At 40.5% G+C, this 19,011-nt stretch overlaps 1 non-coding gene across 1 annotated transcript; it reads right to left on the bottom strand.

Moving 5' to 3' along the window:
• Window positions 1–12,260: 12,260 nt before the first annotated feature.
• On the bottom strand, window positions 12,261–12,367 carry LOC149005365 (small nucleolar RNA R71). Its single transcript, XR_016169987.1, has one exon. It is a non-coding gene; the product is annotated as a small nucleolar RNA R71 (small nucleolar RNA).
• Between the last annotated feature and the right edge of the window lie 6,644 nt (window positions 12,368–19,011).

Raw genomic sequence — 19,011 nt, 5'->3', positions numbered from 1 at the left:
ATTGAAGAAGAGCCTAGTTGAATGGATCCAATTATTACATATTTGAAGAATAATATTCTTCCAGAAGACATCAAGGAAGCTAAGGCAATTAAGAATCAAGCAATAAAGTTCACTATCCAAGAAGAACAACTTTATAAAAGGTCATTCACACAACCTCTTCTGAAATGTGTTGGCCCTTCTCAAGCTCAATATGCCTTAGCCGAAGTACACGAAGGAATATGCGGAGCACGTATGGGGGGTCGGGCATTGGTCCATAAAATAATACGCCAAGGACTTTATTGGCCAACTATTCAGAAGGATGTTGTGGATTATGTCAAAAAATGCAAGCAATGTCAACTTCATGTGTCACGCCCTCCCACGACCCTACCGCATACCCGTGGACCACCCCAACGGTACGGTCACCTCCCACTAAACAATAACATAATCATGAACAATCTCGCGGGTAATCATAGATCCATATGAGATGATCTCATCTATGTTTCGTTCCGTTCCCACTCTCCCGTGCTCTGTCTAGACAATCTAATCCCGCGCTTGGTACTTTTTCTCCCTTTTGCGACATCCTTGTGGTTGATCTCTTGCCGGCGCTTCCACTCTGGTCGACTGCTCGTCGCATCCACTCGCGATCTTCGGTTTGTGGTCCCATCCCTTCCCGGGTTGTCTCTTCGCCTTGCGCTTCTTCTGGGACCGTCATATACTCGCCTGCGGATGTCTAACACATTGTCTGGTGGTTTCAAGCCCGGGCGCTTAAATCCATTACATATGCGGATTCCGCAACATTGCATATGATATGAGGCCGTGAATGATGAATCTACTCTTGGTCTGGTCTCTATTGCGCATGCTTTAGTCTGCCCGTACTTCTTTGGGTCCACTCACATCCTCACCATTTAAGATATCTTGGTTCTCTCACGGATCATTTCACCGGTCTTGGCGCCGTTGGTTGGGTCCTTCATCCCTCGGACAACCTTGGCGGGGTTAGTCAACACCTCTCTCACAACCATTTGGTTGTCTGCGCATGTCGGGGTACCTGCCTGCGTCTTCTACTTGGTTACATCAGTCGATCCGTCTTCCATTCCTCGTCCCGCGATCCTTTCCGGTATCCTTCACACTAGGTCACGTATCCTATGGCACCGCCACTCGGACTCGGACTCATCACCCTATTGATCATCCACATTGGTACGGAGCTCTCCGTCCTCTCACGGGTTGGTTCCGGTCTTGCCCCGTGAGCCCAAGTCTAACCATATGCAACCCTACCAATTGGCCCCCACTGTGATTCCGTCCTCTCACGGGTTGGTTCCGGTCTTGGCGCCCATGAATCCCCATTGCTCCCGGGTCGTTCGGTCTCAATACCCCTCCGTTGGGTCCACATCGACATCCTGCCAACACTACTAGCAATCCTGATATGTCATCCACGTTTGGAGGTGTCCGGGGCATCCCGACATCCCATATTTCCCGTGTGTCCAGGCGTGTCGGGCACCTCTCCTTTCCAACCATCGTAGCATCACTGCATCAATTCATATCATCACATATTGGTAACTACATTTGGAAAGAATCGTATTACAATCACTTGTATAACATTGGTAGTAAATCATACATGAATCAATTCAATATGATGTATGCTCGTAATCGTTATGCACGTGTATATCATTGTAAGAATCTAATTTAGGAAACATATTCATGATATTCAAATATAGAACTAGATTCATGCTATCTTGTAATTGGAAATAACCATCCTTACCTTTTATAACTCGCGGATCCTAAGAAATCAGTAAGATCTTGGCAAACTTGAGAGAGGTCCTAAACAGTATATACAACATATTAGGAAAGTCCCTACGTATATCAAAACATCCCGCCTTCGGTTGCTCTCTTGGTCGGTGGATTGGTCGGTGGTCCCCAATCGGTCGACCATGCCGGCCTAAATCGGGTTTTAGTATGATCCTTTGGTGGTTCAGGGTACTAATCGGGGTAGACTACTCGGTGTATTCTAGCATATAGGGGATCTCAAACACTAATCAAATCGGTATCAAGATCCAATTAGGACGTTACCATATTAACTCAAACTGGATCTTGATGAATTTGAAATAGAAACAAGGACAAGAACTATAGGAGGATGGATCATTGCTTTCGGTAATGAAACATGAAACATGCATAGGTCTTCATGGATAAGGCTTAGAAGCATAAATCTAAATAAGGAAATAAACCTACCATATTGTAACTATCATGCATCATGAAGAACACATAGTAGGTAGAAGAGACAACTAGAATTCTATGGATTATGGATCATGGAAAGAAACACAACCATTAACCACTAACATGATCAATGAAAGAAGATCCAAAGAGATCGATTCGATTAGAAGTTACGAGATTAAATCATGGTTTGATCATGAATCCTTCAAAGCTTGCTGTCATGGTTAAGATCATTGTTCTATCCTTAAATCCTTAGGATGATCTGAGAACATGTTCGGAGATGTTTGCAACAGAGATGCGCATCTCTTCTCCGTCTCAACTCAAAGGAAAGAAAACAAGATGGAGGAGAAGAGAGAGGTAGCATACCTTTTGATGCAAGAGAGTTCGACGAAGTCCGTCAAGAAAACACCAAGGATGCAAGAGAGATGACTTGCGGAGGTCTTTGGTTCGTCCGAGGGTTTGGGGCGCAAATCGAGTGGACTCGGGTTGGACTTAAATAGAGCAAGAATCAACCTAATTGCCAAAGCGCACTCATTGGTCGAGTGGATTGGTCGTGGCCCGGCGACCAATCGCGACCAATGCCGCGAGGCCAAAACGGGTTGAAGGTCCGGATCAAATCCAAACCTAAAGGGGTTTTGCACACAAGTCAGTGACTTACCTAATAGGTAGAAATGCCTTCAAACCAAGATAGAGAGCACTCCAAGTCCATCAACTAATTAGATCTTCATCAGGATTCGTTTCCATAAATAGAACCTCATCATCAACTTTCATGGATTCAAGCCGACACCAAGTCCTCTCCGGGTGGCCCAAAGCGACTTCTTACTTTACTTCGGGTCATCGGACCTACAAACAACAAGGTTTCTGGGTCAGGTTAGGGCTGGGTTTCACATCATGCATCTGTTTCGAGAACTCCGATTGTCCCACTTACATCTTTCTCCAGTCCAATCCCTTTCGCCACGTGGGGAATGGATCTGGTGGGAAAGCTTCCAAGAGCCACCAATAATAGGGAATATTTGGTTGTCGCAATCGATTATTTCACTAAGTGGGTGGAAGCCGAACCTCTCTTGACCATTATTGAGAAGCAAATGCAAAAGTTCTTTCAAGAAAGGATCATCTACAGATTCGAAATTCCAAAGATCCTTGTGACCGATAACGGAAAACAATTTGTTGGAGCAGGTTTCAAGCGTTTTTGTGAAAGATACCATATCGAGCATAGAACGTCGTCTGTGGCATATCCACAAAGCAATGGGCAAGTCAAAATAACTAATCGAACGCTTTTGGATGGAATAAAGAAACATTTGGAGACAAGTCAAGCCAAGTGGGTAGAAGAACTACCTAGTGTCCTTTGGTCATATCGTACCACAGCCCGAACTCCTATGGGAGAAACTCCTTTTCGGCTGGCTTATGGCATCGAGGCACTTGTCCTGATTGAAGTATTAGCAAAGTCGAAGAGGTACACAGATTTCGATGAAGAAGCAAACGAAGAAGGCTTGAAGAGTAACTTAGATCTTATTGATGAAGTACGAAGCATGTCTGAATATCGAAATCAAAGATATCAAAATCGAGTAGAGGATACTTCAACACTCAGGTGAAGGATAGAAGACACTGTCCGAGGACCTACAAGCTAAAGAATTTAGCCACAAGCAAGACAATAGATCGAACTTGGAATTCTATGAATCTCCAAAAATTCTATCAGTGGAATCAATCAAGATATGTAGCACTTTCCAGCGAGTCGAACGGCCATTTGATTTTCAATAAAATCCAATCTCCATTTCTTATATTCCTTTTCTCATGAAGGAGGTCATAGTGAAGAATTCACAAGTGCTTCCTCAAAAGAAGAAGAGCCCAAGAGAGTTCTTGACTTAACAAAAGTTCAAGAACCCAAGAGAGCTCTTCATATCAAGAAGAACCCGAGAGAGTTCTTAAAGATTAAGAAGAGCCCAAGAGAGTTCTTGACTTAACAAAAGTTCAAGAACCCAAGAGACCTCTTTACATCAAGAAGAACCTGAGAGTGTTCTTAACGATTAAGAAGAGCCCAAGAGAGTTATTGACTTAACTAAAGTTCAAGAACCCAAGAGAGCTCTTCACATCAAGCAGTACTCGAGAGTGTTCTTAAAGATTAAGAAGAGCCCAAGAGTTCTTGACTTAACAAAAGTTCAAGAACCCAAGAGAGCTCTTCACATCAAGAAGAACCCGAGAGTGTTCTTAAATATTAAGAAGAGCCCAAGAGAGTTCTTGACTTAACAAAAGTTCAAGAACCCAAGAGAGCTCTTTACATAAAGCAGAACCCGAGAGTGTTCTTAAAGATTAAGAAGAGCCCAAGAGAGTTCCTGACTTAACAAAAATTCAAGAACCCGAGAGCGCCCTTCAAAGTAAGAAGAGCCTAAGAGAGTTTTTGACTTAACAAAAGTCCAAGAACCCAAGGGAGCTCTTCACATTAAAAAGAACCCAAGAGAGTTCTTAACTCATAACAAATTCAAGAACTCGAGAGCGTTCTTAAAAACAATGAAGACCCAAGGAAGGTTTTCAAAACATAGATTTCTCTCTAAAGGTGTTACACCCGGGTAATTCAACGGGTAGTCACTCGGGAGAAATCTCACAGTCAACTTCAAAAATGAAGACCCAAGGAAGGTTTTCAAAACATAGATTTCTCTCAAAAGGCGTTACACCCGAGTAATTACTTGGGTAGCCACTCGGGAGAAATCTCACAGTCACCTTCGGGAATGGAGACCCAAGGAAGATTTTCAAAACAAGATTTACTTAAGAAGCATTATAACCGGGGGCTTACTCAGGAAGCCACGCGGATAAATCTCTTAATCATCTTCAAGAGCGAATGCTCGAAGAAGAGTTTCAAAGCAAAGATTATCTCTAAGGCATTACGCTTGGGGAGTCACTCGGGTAGATACTCGGGAGAAAGAGAAGCATAATGCCTCAAATTTTATCAGACAATCACAAAGTTGAAAGTTAACCCATCAAGTTAATCTTCAAAATATTTGGCCACAAGGACTGATATTACAAAAAAAGAGTTGCAAACTGATAGTACTCATGACAAGTTTAAGTTACAGAAATAAGATTGCAGAAAAACCAAGCCTTTCTTTCACATTAGAAACGTAATTCTCGAGAGGGTCTTGCCCTTCGGGAAGCTCATCATCGGGAGTCTCCTTTTCATGGCTATCTCCAATACCCTCCTCTTCATCTTCATCAACATAGAGAAGAGGATCGGGAGGGCTAAATGGTTCTTTGCACTCAATCCCCGCTGGCACAGCTCTCTCAAGCTTCTCATATATCCTTCCATCCAACATCCCAGCTAACTCCTTGTGGTTAGGAATATCAACCCATTGAAGATTGCAGTAAAGGCATCATCAAGACCCAGACGATAGGTTGAGAAGGAGAGATCAATCTGAATTTTCTTGAATTGAGGAGTTCCAAGGTAAGAAGTAATAATCTCCTTTTGGACGAGATCAGGAACTTCGTCAACACTAATGGGAAGCAACCCGGCATGTACTTCAGAACGAAGCTGGAGAATGAGAGATTCCATATCCTCTTTCCCGAGTGCAAACTCCTCCTTCTCCCTAAGAGCCTCCTCTAAGTCTTTTTTTATTTGAGACAGCTCTTCTTCAAGACTTGATTTTCTTTCAGATATCTCCCTTAGTCTTAGACTCTTCTCTTCATCCCGCTTCTTCAAAGACTCAACTTTTTTCCTCACTCCGGAAAGCTCAACATTGACTTGGCTATGGGCTTTCTCAGCTTGCTTGAAGCCAATCAATGAGATGCTTGGAGCGAATCATACACTCACCCATGTAATGCGCTCCCCCCGAGAAGTACTTGAAGCAAGATTGGAATATCAAGTTACAAGATTTATGTCAAGAGCAATATAGCCAAGTAACGGAAGAAGAATTACCTATAAGCATTCGCATAAAACTTATCATCAGAAAGAGTTCTCAGGTGTTGACGATCCGATGGGACCATCCCCTCAAGAAGCCAAGATCGAGCAGCATTGGGGTCCCCAAGAACATTGTCTTTAGAAGTCAAGCTCCATCCGGGAACAAAGACTGGAGAAGACCTGGCAGACTCTTCAACAACACCTTTGGGATCCCGAGGCCTCTTTGTGGGCTTGCCCGAGCGACTGGAAGGGGACAGTTGAGGAACGCCAACTTCGGGAGGGCCCCCTACGGGACTAGTAGAAACACTTCTTTTAGAACCCTTCTTTAAGTATCCGGAGGGTTTAGCAGAACTAGGAATACTCAAGGCCTGAACTACGGGACCAACCTCTTTGGCAGCAGTCTTCTTGGCTGGTTTCGGGCGAATGCTTCTTTGTGTTCCCAATAGCAACGGCCCGAAGAGCATTGATATCCAATTTGCTGGCCACTACGACAACAAACAAAGGAGATTAGAAGAAACAAAGTAAGAGAATCCAAAAAGTTTAAGAACATCAAAGAATAAGGGGCTCACCCGGTGAGAGACCCCACAACTGTAAGATTGATGGATACTCCGAAGAGTACCCATGAACTGCGGCTAAGTCCCCCTCAACCGGGGTAATCCTCCTTAAGGCCGCTTCCTCGGCGGCGGACAACTCAACTGGCCTATTGGGTTCTTCAAGCTCCAGATTAGTTTTCTTCACAAAGGCCGTTGGGAAAGATGGCGGGACTAGGGGCTTGCAGAAAAAGAAATGATGTCTCCACCCCTTTGTGGATGTCGGCCTAGTGCCCGGCAAAACTATGTTGCCCGACCAATCAACCACCTCAATTGCTTGACGGTTAAGAGAAAGCCCACCCCGCTGGGATTGACTCTTGACTTCAAAGAATTGATGAAGGAGAGGAAAAGTTGGCTTAACCCCAACATTGTAGCAAAAACCAGTGAAGCATGTTACATTTCTCCAACTATTCGGGATTAAATTAGAAGGAGAAATCCCATAATGCTCAAGTAGATCTTCTATGATTCGCTGTACTGGAAGACAAAGACCACCCAAGAAGGCATCAAAGTAAAGGGAAAATGTTTCTTCAGGAGGCTCTCCAACCCGACTAGACCCAGATGGGAGGAGGAAGGAATAATCATCAAGAATTTTACAAAAGCCCCTTAAGCGCTTAAGATGAATTTGCTTAAGGTCGCCAGGGTAAAATTTAGGACCCGAGAGCTTTCGGTCATAATCAATATGAGAAGGAGTTTTCAACTTATTCTTCTCCTCAAGAATTGTCTCCTTCGAAGCAATTCAGCACGAATAAATGGAGGCCAACGGTTCCTAGAGTTTGGAGGACGAGAAAGAGGAGGATGAGGCGAAGAATGCCTCTGACGAACCACTCGAAATTGAGCAGGAAGAGGTTGACTAGCCTTATCAACTTCTTGATCAAGAGAAGAAATTGAAGAAGGCTCAAAATTAATCAAGTCAGGTCCTAAGTTAGAGCATAAGGGTTCTTGATTAATTGGGTCATCCCTAGCTAAGTCAGCCGCTGCTCTCACAACGTCTTGAGAGCCAGCCGTAATCGGAAGATCTTCTTCACTGGAATAGTGCATAGAATGAGTTTGGGAAGACGCTTCGGGACTTAAAACATTAGTGGCCAGAACCACCCTAGGGGAGGTCGGTCGGGCTAATCCTTTACCTTTTTTCAACTTATCCATGAATTGCAAAAATGGTAAAGAAAAAGGAATTGAGAGAAGTTAGAAGAAACTTACTGTTTGAAGAGTTGGTTTGAAGAGTTGGAGAGCAAAACGCAGAGAACAAGAGCTAGCGATGTAGTGAAGGAGACCTCAGAGAGAAAGTGATTGCAAGCAAAAGGATGAAAATGAGGTTATACCTCTATTTATAGTGAAGATGAGGAAATGAAAAGGCATGATCTAACGGTCAAAAATTGAATAAGGCAACGATTGAGATCAAGAATATGAAAGGTCACGATCCAACGACTGATGATGAATAGAAACAATGGTTGAGATTGAGAAAGCTAAGGATTGCAATCAGGTGGCCCAGAATCAAACACTTCAACAGGTGGGATTACATCACCGTTGGCATACCAAAAGTTATAAAAGAGAATAAAATGCGATGGTTGGAAGTTAAGAACAACAACATTTAAGAAGACTTTGGAAGAGATGACTTTCATCATTTAGGATGACATATGCCCCGGAATCTCTGAAGAAATGACATATTTCGAAGAGGAGGGAAGTAAGAAAAGCATTCCATACATTTGAGAGACCAATCGCATGGAATGGGGGGCTCTGTTATGGAGAATATGTGGCCCAAGAGGTCTCCCTACGAGAGACTTATAGAACCCCTCGGGAAAAACACACCCACCCGCTCGGGTAGGTGTGCTCCCACTCTCATGAGAGACCCAAAGAGCCCCTTCGGGAGGAACACACCCACCCACTTGGGTAAGTGTGTTCCCTCCCTTTAGGAAGCTGGGGGGTCCCTCGGGAGAAGACACACACCCACTCGGGTAGGTGTGTATTATTCCCTTGAGAACCATATTAAATTCAAGAAGGCCTTCTAGACTAAGTTCAAGAGTGACGTTGAAGAAGACCAAGTCAAAGGAGTTAGTTACAGATGACTACTCAACATATCTGTTTCCGAGAATTGGGGAGATGAATAAGTGAATAACGGCTCTATCAGGCCCGCCAAAGAAGGGAACGTGATTCCTAAGATATCTCACCCACTCTTCAACAGAATAGGAGAAATACAAGGAGACGCCGCCTCCAGGTATCCTCTATATAAACCCTCATCCTACAAGGAGAAAGGTATGAGATTCAACTTACCAGTTATTCATTACACCTTGAGAACTCTCTCAATGACTCCTATTGTTGCCTAGACGGACTTGGGCATCGGAGGCGGTTCCCCGGCCAAGACTTGGCCGGCCCGTTCTTGTTTTCTTTGTGAGTGCAGGGATCTAAGCCATTCCTATTCGGATGTAGAAGTATTAAGGTGATCATCCAAGTATCCGGCTCTCGAAGAAGTTCTAGACGCAACAAATACTAACAAAAGCTTCTCTCTCAAACACAACTTTTCCATTATTAGCAGCAACAACACAATAACATATACGAAATTTCTTCATGCAATGCTTAGCAACTGACACTGGTGAACCAATTTTGTGATGGTTCCTATCTCCACAAGCTTTCACTTCTCGCTTCGATTTGAAGACCCTCTGCAAATCTTGAGTTTGAGATTTACCTTCACAATTACAACCAAAACCCCTTAGTTCAAACACCCAAAAAACAATAATTATTAGTAAAATGATAAAAAGGGTTATGTATAAACCTATTTCAAATTGCGAAAGAGAAAATGAAGAAGAACAACAAAACCCAAATACCATTGTCAAAACAGACACAACCCAGAACCCAGAAATTCAAAAAGCGACTCTACAAAAGCAAATATTCTCACCTGCTTCACTAAGTACATGAAGAGCAAGAACACGATCACCTGGTTGAACGACTTTAAAGAGCCCACAACTGTCGATCCATCACTAATGGCATTTTAAAAGAAATCCAGTTGGAAGAATCAAAAAACAGTAGCACAAACACATAAGAAGAGGCGAGAAGCCATGGGAAAGCATGAAGAAACCAGAAGTCATTTGGGACTTCTTGAGGTTGAAGAACGCTGGCGGCTGGATGAGAAATTTCGGGATTTAGAATTAGGGTTGTGAGTTAAGTGGCTTACATGTTGTAGATTTACCGATTTAGTCCTTTTGGTTGGTTGATTTCAAAATCAGGTTTTATGGTTCAAATTAAAAAACTCATATACTCTAATCGGATAAAATCCTAACCAGATATTATCCGATCGGATTTGCTATTATCCGAATCCGTATCCGATTACTTATTGGACGGATGCGGATATTTTCCGGTAAGAAAATTTTCGGATTCGGATACCCTTAAACAAATATGAATGCGAATTCAAAGACGGATTTCGAATGTCCATTTATAGGTCTAAGTTTTATAGCTACAATCATGTTTTTGAAAGTGAAACAGAATATATCTTTGGTAAAGTTTTTTGGCTAATGATACACAATTAATTAGTTATTTTTTTATGATAAACATAGATTTGGTAACTTTTTGCCTTATTCATTTTTTTCCCTCCCCCCCCCCCCTCTCTTCCTATAGTCCTATAGCCATTTCATATTACAATACTATCTTACCCTTATGCTGTAGATCTATGACAAGTATGCATTTACCATTATTTATTTGATCTAATTCCCCATACCTATTTAATTAAAGAGAGCTAATTGAGTATTTTTGTGTATTTTTCAGGATTAAGGTGATTTTGGTTATTAGAGATAATATGGAGTAAAGTTGGCAAATATTTTAGATATTGGTGGATTTTAAATCATGGCATTCAATCTTGCTGCCCAAGAAATCATGAAAAGTGAGATCTTAGCCAAATTGGAAAAGAGGTGGAGGTCTTAAGGAACAAAATTGGTAATAAATATGAAAATCGGGTAAACAGACCTACCTTTAGTATTTTGGGCATATCTCTCTCGTATGAGCTTGGATTGTGGTGATTCAAGATTCTATGAAACGATATTGAAAGTATCTATAACTTTCTAGTTTTTAGTTTTTCCAAAATCAGAACGAATAAAGGTCAAATTGACGGGTAAAGAGAGGATTCATTGTGTGCGGGAGACATAAAAGAGAAGCCAGCCACAGAGAAAAAAGAAGACGGCAAATGCAGCTCTCTCATCTCTCATTGCTGAAGAAAAATACCACAACTCTCTCTCTCTCTCTCCCTATGTGTCATCTTTATTTTTCTTATGAACTTTGTGATAATGAGTAGCTAGTTCCTTTTATTTGGGATGTAGATGAACCATGCTTATTTCATTAATTTGATTGTTCTATATCTTCTAGTTGATTGTGTTTGAATTTGGCCAAAGATGTTCTATAGCTCAGAAAACTAAGCGTGCCAAGCTTCCACGAAGGATGATAGTCTTGCGAAGATGGGGCATATCTAGGAAGACCATCCCTAATTTGCTTTGAAGTATAGAGTTATATCGGTTAGGGAAAAGCATTGGGGATTCAAAACCCCAAATATCTTCACATATTCATAGTTAACGTTTTTGCATTAATTAGTAGATTTACTTTAAATTTAGTTTTGTTGAATTCAATCTTAGTGACTTAGCCTTTTAGTTCCCCATAGTTCGACCCCGTACTTTCTGCTTGCTAGATTAGTATAGGATTTTATTTTTGATTGGTTAGCGACACGATCAAATTTTGGCGTCGTTGCCGGGGAACCAAAGCACGGTTGCTAGGATTGATTTTTTGTCAATTAGGCATAATTTTTAGAGTAATTTTAGTATTTTTAATTTTCTTTGCTTATTTAACTAATCTCTTTTTCTTTTGTTTTGTAGGTAACTGCAAGAGTAGCGATTCGATAATTAGTTTAGGTTGTTATATTTTCTTTCTTAGATATAATTGTATTTAGGACTTTTCAATTGTAATATTTTCATTAGATTGGGTTGTTTAGGTTAATTTTTAAAAATCCCCATCTGTCAGATCCCACATGTGTAACTTTTGTTCGAAAGATCACGTGGATTGCGCTTCAGGTACGTCATAAACTCTCCTTTTTGCTATAGTTATTTTCTTTGAATTTTACTTATTTAGCTTCTTCTTTTTCTTTTTCTTCTTCTATGTGTATGCATGGTCGTCGGTCCCTAAACTCTAAGTTGACTCCACTTGACTTAGAGTTAGAAGAGACTTTGGCCAACCTTAGAAGGCAAAGAACCATGGCAAACTATGAGCCTCCAATGAGGCCCTTGAGTGAGCATTTCATTCCTACGATATATACTCCGGTTTCTTGTATTAAGTTGCCTGACATAGAGGTGGCTCAATATGAGATCAAATCTAGTGTGATTCAAATGCTACCATCATTTTATGGACTTGCCAATGAAGAGCCTTATAAGCACTTAGATGAGTTTTTAGAGGTGTCCTCCACGGTTAAAATTCAAAACCTCTCAGTTGATGCTTTAAGGTTAGTTCTTTTCCCATTCTCCCTTAAAGATAAAGCTAAGCATTGACTTCATTTTTTGGACAATGTTAAAATTTCCACTTGGGTAGAAATGCAACAGGAGTTCCTTAAAAAGTTCTTCCCCATTGGCCATACCAATAGCATTAGGAGAGCGATAACGAGTTTCTCCCAACAAGAAGGAGAACAATTTCATGAGGCTTGGGAAAGACTAAAAGAATTACTTAGAAAGTGCCCCCACCATGCTATTCCTAAATGGCAATTGGTTCAATGCTTTTATGATGGCCTTAGAGACCGACATAGGCAAATGATTGATTCTTCTTGTGGTGGGACTTTCATGCTCAAGAATGAGAATGAAACATGTGAACTTTTTGAGACCCTTAATGAAAACTCCCAACACCATGCTTCAGCAACTAGGACTGAGATTCCATCCATTGGGCAACCAAAGAGGAGCGGTCTCTATGAGATCAATCCTACCGTTGAGATGAATGCTAAGGTTGACTTGCTATCTAAGAAATTGGACTATCTCTTGTCATTAGAATAACAAACCCCATCTCCACTTCCTACAAGTTCCTCTCCACCTAATCAGATTGAAGCATGTGCTTTATGTTTTAGCCTATCCCATCATGTCACTGATTGTTATTTGACTACACAATACCTTGAGTTTGTTAAGGAGCATACACATTTGGCCCAAGGAGTCTCTAAATTGGGCAATGATCCATATTCCAGTACCTACAACCTAGGATGGCGAAACCACCCCAATTTTTCATGGCGAAACTCAATGCCCAATCTCTTTAATCAAATACCTTATAGGCTAGCTCCATTTAATATGCACCAAAATGCCTATAGGAATGAGCAACCATCATCCCCACAACCCTCACATAATTCATCATTTGAGGATAAGGTACTAAAAGCAATTAGTGGATTAGAGCAAAACACTCAATTGTTGCATTCCCATTCTCAGTCCATTAACAAATTGGAAACCCAACTTGGTCAACTAGCTGATGCCATCAGTAGGAGGGAGGTTGGTCAATTACCTAGTCAACCAATAGGTAACCCTAATCATCAAATTGGGTCTAGGAGAGAACAAGTCCAAGCAGTCTCTGTTGTGACATGCAGTGGGAAGGAATATTATGCACCTTTGCCTACTCCTAAGCCATTGCCCATTGATCTTGAGAGTCGAGAGGGAGGTTGATGTGACCCATGAGACTGGTGATGATGCACACAAGCCTAGTAAAGAAATACCACCTGTGAGTATTCCCCATCAATTTCCTCATAAGGGGTTGCACATTCCAATTGTAGAGGGTTCTACTCCTAAATCTTACACTCCCAAAGCCCCCTTCCCTGAAGCTCTTGAGTCCTAAATTCCAGATTCTAGAAAGAATGCTAAGATGCAAGAGATGATTGATTTATTCCAACAAGTTTGTATCAATCTCCCACTATTAGATGCTATCAAGCAAGTCCCAGCTTATGCTAAGTTTCTAAAAGATTTGTGCACCTAAAAGCATAAGTTGAAGACTCAAACACCTAAAACTGTGCACCTAACTGAACAAGTCAACTTGATAATTTCCAACCAACTGCCCCCTAAACTTAAAGATCCAGGTACACCTTTAATTTCATGTGTCATTGGAGATTTATCTATAAGTAAATCATTGCTTGATTTGGGAGCCAGTGTGAATATTTTACCCGGTTCAGTTTATGATAGGTTTGGTCTAGGAGATTTAAAATCCACTGATGTGATTCTACAATTGGCAGACCGCTCAATCAAACGACCCCGTGGGCTACTTGAAAACGTTTTGGTAAAGATTGTGGATCTATTTTTCCTGTTGATTTTTTTATCTTTGATATGGACAATACAACTACCAATAAGTTATCACCAATCATTCTTGGACGACCCTTTTTAGCCACTGCAAATGCTTGCATCAATTGTAGATTGGGTGTCATGGACATATCATTTGGCAATAAGAAACTTAAAGTCAACATCTTCAATGCATCATTAAGCCCAAATAGGGGTGAAGAGTGCTTTGCAATTAACTTTATTGATGAGGTAGTGATCGATTATGTTCCAAACATGCTTATTGATGATCCCTTGTAAGGATGTCAATTTGGTTAAAAAACCGTTAAACCGTACAGTATCGAACCATTTAAACCGTACCGTACCGAACCATTTCCAAATTCGGTATAGTTTTTACCGAAACCGAATTTGGTAATTCGGTACGGTACGATTATGGTATAAGGTATCATACCGTCAGTAAATACTGTTTACCATACCGTTAAACCGATTACCGATTACCGTTTACCGTACCATATTTTATACTGTATACCGTAAAGTTATTAACCCTAAACTCATCTCACACTTCACTTCATACCCACCTTACAGCCTCAATCTGCTTAATGAAAAGAAATTCAAGCACGGTGCAGATATAAACATACAAGGAGACCCAGTGGATTATCAAGTTAATAATGGCTTTGATCTAGCTAGACAAGCTTATGACCCCAATTAGGGAGGCTGGGCTTCCACATCTGGTTCTTGTCCTGATGGCTTGTTTGATGGCCATTCTAATCTGCAGGTAGGCATTTGATAATATGCTTCATTTTTATAAATAGGTTTTCAAGTTCTATATTCCTGGTAGTGATCCTTGTTCCTGCCAGTACCACTAAACTCTTTAAGTCTACCTAAAGTTGCTGAAGCTTCCCAGGTGCTTCCCACGTAAAGATTGGCATCCCAAGCAATCCCATTATAAAGGACTTTGTGGTTTTTGTTTCATATGTTTTGAAGGTCCGTTGAGTTTTTTTCCAATAAGTGACCGAGTCATTGGCCATTCCATAATGCATTATAACCGAAGCAAGGAAGCCAAGACTAGTCATTGGCCATTCCATAATGCATTATAACATCATTGGCAAGATGTTTAGAATGGTGGTTGTATTAATTCAATGACAATTCAACCTCACGGGTTGAGATATTTGAATTTTAAGTAATTTGCTGTTAGTTTTCTGTTTAAGTTTGATTTTTCTCACTTGTTCCCATACAATACCGTAACAAAACCGTACCGTATACCGAACTGTGCCGTTTTTCTATACCCATTTTTTACCCGTTTCATACCGTATTGTTTTTTTAAATACCATTTTCATACCGTACCATATAAATATGGTACGATACGGTTATGGTTTGAGGTTTTCAAATTCAATACTGTACCATACCGTACCGAATTACCATTACCGTACCGAATTGACACCCTTAATCCCCTGTAGTATTACTTGCCATTTGGGGAATCTAACCTAAATATTGAGGAAGTCAACACATTGTTGGACTCTTCCACTTCTTTGGAGCAGCCACCATTCACATTTAGATTTAAGCCTCCACCTCCATTGGCTGCATCTCACTAAGTCTAGTTGATGACTCTAAACTTAGCGCTTTATGGGAGGCAACCCATTTGTTTAGATCTTATTTCTTGTTCTTTTTCTTCTCTTTTCTTTGTTTGTTGTTAGGTTTTACTGTTGCATGCTCTATCATGATTTCAACATCGGGTACACTCTTTCTTCTATTTGCTTCTATCATGTTTTTTTATATATCTTGCATGCACCGAGGTCATTGCATAATTTAAGTGTGTGTGTGGGGGGGGGGGGGGGGGTGTCAACTCGAGTAAGACTTGTTGATAGTTGGTAGAGCATTGTCACAAAGATAAAAAGTGCCCAATTTTTTTTGGCTTTGGTAAGATAAATGTTTTAATTCCTTGCTTGGATATAAAATGAGAGTTTAAGTATTTTAGAAATCCCATCTAATGTAATGAACACCCTCTTGAGAGAATAGTAATGGGTTTTACATTTTGAGACTGAGGTTGAATTGAAAAATAGGAACTCCAGGTAGTCCAAAAGGTTTGACCATCTAGTTATCTTGTATTGCCTTGTGCTTATGGTGACAAGTTGAGACTGATTTTAGACTATTTAAATGTGAAGTGAATTGAAGTATAATGTGAAAAAGAAAAAAAAAAAAAAGAATCTGCTGAAGTTTAAAGTTTAGACCTCCTTCTTAGTAACCGGGTCTCGGTGTCACCAACATCGTGCCTCGCGTCAAACAGTTGGGGTGTCTTTGGTCCAGTCTTGGCTTGTAGCCTAGTTGGCTTGAGTAAGTAAGTTCGAGGGGTATTCTACACCTAGTCCCTTAAGGCCATCTAGCTTGAGAGCGGCTGACCCAACACTCGTTACATAGGCCATCTAGAAAGCTTAAGAGGCAAGACATTGCACGGACTAGAACTGTGAGCATTAAAGAAAGAAGTGAAGTAATGTGCTTATAAAGGTGAAATGTCTAAGAAGGTCAATATTGCTTAGATCTTGAGTTCTCGGTATTATTTGGTACCTAGTTTAGTCTTATTTGAGGGTGAACTGGTAGACTGAAGATAAGAGGAGACTTCTCGATTGAATTGTTTGCCTAGAGCTACACTCAAGAGAGGGTGTAAAGAGCTTAAGTGTGGGGGTGCCTATATTCCCTTCAATCTTTAATGGAGTGTCTTTGTCTTGGAATCTGTCTTTTTACTCTTACTATTGTCAGAATAATTAGAAAAGCACTTAAGAATTTTGTGTGTATATTCTCTGCAAACACTCACGAGACACAACTTGTCCACTAGGGTAACCTAGGGGTTTAAAGGCTTGTTGCACATGCTAAGTGCAACCGTGATTCCTACAAAAGTGAGTTAGGTTTTTCTTTCTTTATTTTTCGTATTACTTTTATTGTTTCGTTTTGCTCGAGGACTAGCAAACACTCAAGTGTGGGGGCATTTGATAAGCATGCATTTACCATTATTTATTTGATTTAATTTCCCATACTTATTTAATTAAAGAGAGCTAATTGAGTATTTTTATGTATTTTTTAGGAATAAGGTGATTTTGGTTATTAGAGATAATATGGAGTAAAGTTGGCAAATATTTTAGACATTGGTGGATTTTAAATCATGGCATTCAATCTTGCTGCCCAAGAAATCATGAAAAGTGAGATCTTAGCCAAATTGGAAACAGGTGGAGGTCTAAGGAACAAAATTGGTAATAAATATGAAAATCAGGTAAACAGACCTACCTTTAGTATTTTGGGCATATCTCTCTCGTATGAGCTTGGATTGCAGTGATTCAAGATGATATGGAACGATATTGAAAGTATCTACAACTTTCTAGTTTTGAGTTTTTCTAAAATCGGAACAAATAAAGGTCAAATTGACGGGTAAAGAGAGGGGTCAGTGATTCAAGATGATATGGAACGATATTGAAAGTATCTACAACTTTCTAGTTTTGAATTTTTCCAAAATCGGAACGAATAAAGGTCAAATCGATGGGTAAAGAGAGGGGTCAAAGCAATCCAAGCTCATATGAGAGAGATATGCCCAAAATACTAAAGGTAGGTCTGTTTACCTGATTTTCATATTTATTACCAATTTTGTTCCTTAGACCTCCACCTGTTTCCAATTTGGCTAAGATCTCACTTTTCATGATTTCTTGGGCAGCAAGATTGAATGCCATGATTTAAAATCCACCAATGTCTAAAATATTTGCCAACTTTACTCCATATTATCTCTAATAACCAAAATCACCTTATTCCCGAAAAATACACAAAAATACTCAATTAGCTCTCTTTAATTAAATAAGTATGGGGAATTAAATCAAATAAATAATGGTAAATGCATGCTTATCAATTTATCAACAAATCACACTGGTTTTCTTAGAAATAAACATAGTATTGGGTTATCTACGTGTTAGGCCCTTGATCCCATGGGTTTTCTATGTACTAGGGCACTTTTAAGGGCCCAAGCTATGAGTACCAAGGGCAAGTATGTTTCATTTTTTCAGCCATTTATGATTAGTTCAAGTGAACCAGTGTCCAATTGGTACAATTTCTGGGTGAATTCAAGTTATGGTGAAAGTAATTATTTTGAATGTAGTTTAGGAGTCACCAAAATTCCCAATATTTCACCAAAACAGGCTTGTTTTCCTCCTCAAACCTGTCAGCATTACAACTCAATTGCTTATCCTCACCCTCCCATTAGGGTTGGTTTCACAGATCTACCTGAGTCCCTGACCATCCTGATCAGCCAACAACTTTACCCCACCCTCCTAGTTGGCCTCACTGCTCTCCTTGAGCAAGTTAGTTACAACACTTTGCTCAACCCCCAAACCATCTGAGTCAGCCACACATCTCTCCTCAACCATCCTGGCCACCTTCATAACTCTCTAGACATCCTGGTCGCCTCATAACTCTTGACCATCCTGGTTGGCCACATAGCTTTTCCTAAACCTCCAAGTCAGTCACACTGCTCATCTTGATCTATCAAATGACCATTTGTGGCATCTCATGGCATCTCAGACAGCGAACTGATCCTACGGATCAGCTCACCTCGACCACAATGGGATAACCTAACCCGGCTGGCAACCTGTCCAAATACGATGCCCAGGTTCTTTATCATAGAAGTATGCAAAAAGCCTACTTTATCTCCCGTGACCTTGCTTCAATGCTAGTGCCTACAGTTGTCAACCCTGGTGAAGACTCAAGTGGAGTACAGGTTATTGAGCATGATTATTTGTAATAGAACATTCAATGATAGAACCTTTTAGCAAACCTTCCTACCCCACCCCCAACCTTTTTTTTATTAAGACCAACAACTCTTAGTGAAGAGGTTGAGGGTTCGATTCTGCCTTATGATATATATATATATATATATATATATATATATATATATATATATATATATATTGGGATGAATAAATAATAATATTAAAAACAACAAGCAATACAAACAAAGATAGCTCGAAGAGCTCAAGCAGGGGAAATAAAGGATGAGCGGAGACCCCAGAAACTAACAATTAACCTATTTCTGGAGGAGTCCGCCACAGGGGGATGGGAAATAGAT

Source organism: Hakea prostrata, chromosome 9, assembly GCF_041222555.1.
Source record: "Hakea prostrata isolate BN-2017 chromosome 9, UWA_Hpros_2, whole genome shotgun sequence".
NCBI lineage: Eukaryota > Viridiplantae > Streptophyta > Magnoliopsida > Proteales > Proteaceae > Hakea > Hakea prostrata.
This window is presented reverse-complemented; position numbering and strand designations above follow the sequence as displayed.